Here is a 5,050-nt window from a genome sequence, read left to right as displayed (position 1 = left end):
GTCAGCAAGAGAATTCATAATTCTGTCCTGAACTGGCACTACACTATTTTTATCAAGAATAATAATTAAAAATCCCTTACATCGGCATGATGATTTTTGTGGATGTTTCCTAATTGAATTTTAAGGAGAGGAGATCTCAGGATCTGATGGATAGAAAGAATATCACCCCATTTTACACATAGGCCGTCAGGAGTCTGGAAACTTTTTGGTCATTCAACTAGTTAGTATCCAAACCAAAAGGAAAACTCAGGTTTTAAAACAACAAAGTAAGAGGACTATTCCTACTAACTGTTAAGGCCTCTTTTCTACATACTGTGTTATGTTGACCAGAAGATTCATGGAAAATAACAATGTAGTTCCTGCCCTCAAGGGGATAAAATTCTGATGAGGAAGAAAATGAAACAACCAATTCTAGCTCAACACAGTAAGTGCTACACCGGAGATAAGCAAAGGTCATTAGTGAAACTCACACACTGGGCGACTAAACCAAAAGGGGTGGGAGTGTTTGTATGCACGTTTGTGGGACAGGGTGGGGAATCAGCATGTTCCTGGTGGGGATGTTCCCTCGCCCTTCAGGCGGGTTGGTTGGTTGTTTGGTGGGTATGTATGTATGTATGTATTTCCTTTTTCAGTTTTACTAGGTAGAATTATTAAAGTTTGACTGCACATATACATTATATTGCCTGTAAATACATATATACAGTATACTGCACATATTTTTAGTTTACATATATGTACAAATTATTATTTCAGATTAGATCTTTAGCTTTTTAAACTTACATAGTTATCAAAGGAATAAAGCCAACCACATAATAAGAATCAACAGAATGCGGTAATCCAATCATAAAGGACAGCCAAGTGTGCTTACACATATTCAGGAAATCAATCATCTAAATTATAAATAATAAGTTTTAATGTTAAGCAGCTTCCCACAGGATGTGGGCAGGATTTCTGATCATTGAAACTTCCAGCCTCCATCATGAAAGATAAAACATTGGGCAAGACCTTCAAGGCAAACAGTCTGTTCTTCGAGGATTAGAATTCCTTTGAACCTTAGAAGTTTTCATTTTTAAGAGAACTTTGGAGGGCAGGAGGGTATAGCTCAGCGATAATGTGCATGCTTACTTAGCATGTACGTGGTCCTGGGTTCAATCCCTAGTACTTCCTTTTAAATAAATAAATGAATAAATAAATAAGACCTAATTGCCTCCCTTCCAAATTTTTTTTTTTTAAAAAGAGAGAACTTTGCTAAAATGCAGATTCCTGGCAAATGTTTGATTTTATCAGCTAGCACCTTTTGGGAAATTAGTGAGCCTTGCTGAAGGTCTGGAGATAAAGAGTTAAGATAAAGGTTGATGGGTGATAGTTGGAGAGATGCCTGGCAGCAAAGACACATGGCAATGACTTACATATTTTTTTTAACTGAAGTCTAGTCAGCTTCAATGTGTCAATTTCTGGTGTACAGCATAATGTCCTAGTCATACTTATTTATATATACATCTATTTATTTTTATATTCTTTTTCATGAAAAGTTATTACAAGTTATTGAATACAGTTCCCTGTGCTATAGAGAACTGTGTCTTTTAATCTATTTTTATATATAGTAGTTAATATCTGCAAATCTCGAGCTCCCAAATTTATCCCTTCCCACCTCTGCAGTGACTTTATTTGGACCAAGGCTGGACAAGGCTCTGTCAGCCAGTTCAGTGAACCTTTAGGTTCCCAAATGTGAAGTGAGAACAGTAAAGAGTCCATTAGCTCAGAGTAAGGTGGCCGAGAGAATTGAAGCACACCGATCTATTTTCCTGTTTGATAGCAGTCATGGTCGAAGGTTTGTGGGGCAATGACTGTGTCCTTATTGATCCCAGCTGACAGGCTGGACCTGCTCTTACTACTCCTCACTCTTTGATGTATATTCCCTTTTTTTCCTTTGACTGCCTTTTCATTTGTTCAATTCTCCATCTTTCGAACAAGGAATTTACAAAGCCTTGGGAAAAGAACTACAACCTCATTTACAATAGTTAATGACTTAATGTGTCATGTCCAAATAAATAAATTGCTAATGACTTAAGCCAACACAACAGTAATGGTAGTCATTTGCATGCTAGAAGCAACAGGCTTTAGCCCATAGACAAATCTTCCCTTTGCGTATTTATGTCGTCTAATGGGCCCAACAAAAGTGATTGATCTAGACAGTGTAAAGGGATCATGGCCACTGGATGTGAGGAATATGGGTTGTACTCTCTGCATGGATTGACAGAGGGCTCTACTATCTACCAAGTCGTGTAAGCTGGAAGCCAGGTTATCTCAACTTCTTTATCTGATACAGGCAAAAAAAGGTGGAGCGAGAGAATGGTCGTGTCTCAGGTCTGGGTTGAGTGCCTGGGATGCGCCCCACCAAATGTGGGTCCTTAGCTTGGAGTAAGAAAGAATTCAGGAGTGAGCCACAGTTAAGGTAGATTTATTCAGAGAGATACATACCCCATAGTGCCGTCCATCCCACTCAGAAGGGAGAGATGCCACAGGGTGTGGGGATTGTTAGTTTTTAATGAGCTCGGTTATTTTATATGCTAACAAGTAGAAGGATTCTTCCAACTACTTTGGGGAAGGGGCCGAGATTCCCAGGAATTGAGCCACTGCCCACTTTTAGACCTTTTATGGTCAGCCTTGGAGCTGTGATGGCGTCTGTGGGAGTGTCATTTACCATGCTAATATATTACAATGAGTGGATAATGAAGCTCAAGGTCTACTGGAAGTCAAATCTCCACTATCTTGGGCCTCAAGGTCTACTGGGAGTTGAATCTTCAACCGTCTTGGTGTTAACTGCCGTGTCATTCCTTGAATGTCTGTGCCCTGCCCTCTTCTTTCTAATTTCACATCCATCTCATTGTCCACATTCCAGACTTATACTAACTTCTTCCAGTTTCCTTTTTTGTTGTTGTTGTTTTGCTTTTTGTTTTTTATTTTTCTTTCTTACTTTCTTTTTTTTTTTTTTTCTTTGTTGGGGTGGGTAGGTAATTAAGTTTACTTATTTATTTTTTTATTTAATGGAGGTACTGGGTTTTGAACCCAGGACCTCATGCATGTTAAGCATGTGCTCTACCACTGAGCTATACCCTCCCCCCAAATTTGCATTTTGAATACTTCTTAAATCCATTTCTCACTCCTTTCCATCCCCACAGCTTCTGCTTTCCATCAAACTCTCTCCTGCTCAAATTAGTAGAATAGTCTCCTATGTAATCTCCCTGCCTCCCATCTTGCCCTCTTTGAATCCATCTTCCACACATTTTTCAGGATCCAAAAGCTGTATCTAATGAATGATCTTTCAGTAACTCCACATCTCCTATAGAAGAAAGTCTGAGCTCCTTTCCATGACATCTAAAGTCTTGGATGATAGGATGAAAATGAAGACGGTAAAGATGGCTAACTTTTGCTGAGCATTACCATGTAATAGATCTACTACACTAGATATTCTTATGTATGTTACTTAAGAAACTACTTTCAAGATTTGTTTGCCTGGCTAGTAAATGTTGGAGAAGAGGTTTTATCCAAGGTCAGTCATTTCCCAGAGTATGTGCTCATAACTACTACATTACACTTCCTTGCCTCTCCTAAACCCAAAATGTCAGACAAGAAGATAGTCTTCTTTTTATCTTGTAGGAAGTCCAGTGTGTAATTAAACAAACATGATTGCTGCAAAATCCGACAATTCATTTGGAAACAGCTAAACTAGCCAGCCAAGTGGCTCAGATAGGACAATGATTCCTTGAATCAATAGTCAGGCCCCCAGGACAAGCAGCAGGAGGGAGTGGTTTGTGCTTGTTAATACTGACTTCCTCAACTTTTTATAGGATGCACACTTTTCTCTGTTTTGGATGATATTTTTAACCCCTCTTTTGTAGGCCAAATGCAGGTTTCCAAAAGGCACTGGTGAATAAAGATTTTTAAGTCTGACCTGGTGGCACTGCCTTCCAGTCAGTAGTTCTATTTCATCGTTATCTCCGTTTTTGTCTGTACTAAAATACTTGTTTCTGGAACTACTGGGAACTTACACTTTGCTTTATTTTTTTGCTCTGAATTATTTTTAATTTCAACTCTAGAAAAATAGAAAATAAATGTACTGAAACATTTTTGTTTCAGAACCAACAATGGAAATCATTAGGCCTTCAATAGCAATGCTTTATTTAGCCTCAGCTGGGCATGCTTTAGATGCAAGCAATTTTTCTGTGTTTTGAATAATGGAGCAAAAAGAAAAAATTCAAGAGTATACTCATATTCCTGGAAATATTTCATGAAAAGATGGCCTGAAATATCAAAGTATGATTAGTATTCCCTAATGTTATAAGCTCTGGAAATGGAAACCCTCCTTTGAACATAGACAACTTTCAAGATTTGTTTGCCTGGCTAGTAAATGTTGGACAAATACAGTTTGAATAATGCATGATCCATCTTTACGTGTATTTTCAGAAAGATGTTATTTCCTATTACAGAGGACATATATGACTCTCCAGGCTTCCTGCCTGAACAAGGAAGGGACTCAAATGTTTGAACCCCCATTTTCCCAGCATCATCCTTGTCACTTACTCACTCAGTCAAATGGTTTGTTTTTCATCCCTAATAGCAACAGTGTGCTGTGAGCCTGGTGCTTGATTTGCTTTGGACCCAGTAGGCAGGGTCCTCTCTGGGGGAGACTGATTAAGCAGGAATTCAGGGAACAGGTGGATGGCTGGGATTGCTGGTGGAAGGGAGCCTGCAATGAAGGCAGCATCAGCAAACAGCTTATCCCACCTCTGGTGACAAGGTCTTCAGAGACCCTTCCTCCAGGCTGGGTTTGCAGCTGGGAACATCAATCTCCCTCCTGACCAGGGGCTTATTAACATTCTGAGTATCACTTTCAATTAAATTTCTCGAATACTCATTTAGTTTCTAGTTAATAAGGCAGGATTAGATGTCATGTATGATCCAGCAGGTTGTTTTTAAAGGATAAAAATAAAAGGAGCCCTGGGATAAGTTAAATGGCAGGCGTGTTCCTGTGCCAACATGGTGCCCC

General features: G+C 39.1%; 1 non-coding gene across 1 annotated transcript; it reads right to left on the bottom strand.

The window, feature by feature from the left end:
• Window positions 1-3,048: 3,048 nt before the first annotated feature.
• On the bottom strand, window positions 3,049-3,121 carry TRNAV-AAC (transfer RNA valine (anticodon AAC)). Its single transcript has one exon. It is a non-coding gene; the product is annotated as a tRNA-Val (tRNA).
• Window positions 3,122-5,050: the final 1,929 nt, after the last annotated feature.

Source organism: Camelus bactrianus, chromosome 5 (assembly GCF_048773025.1).
Source record: "Camelus bactrianus isolate YW-2024 breed Bactrian camel chromosome 5, ASM4877302v1, whole genome shotgun sequence".
Classification (NCBI taxonomy): domain Eukaryota; kingdom Metazoa; phylum Chordata; class Mammalia; order Artiodactyla; family Camelidae; genus Camelus; species Camelus bactrianus.
This window is presented reverse-complemented; position numbering and strand designations above follow the sequence as displayed.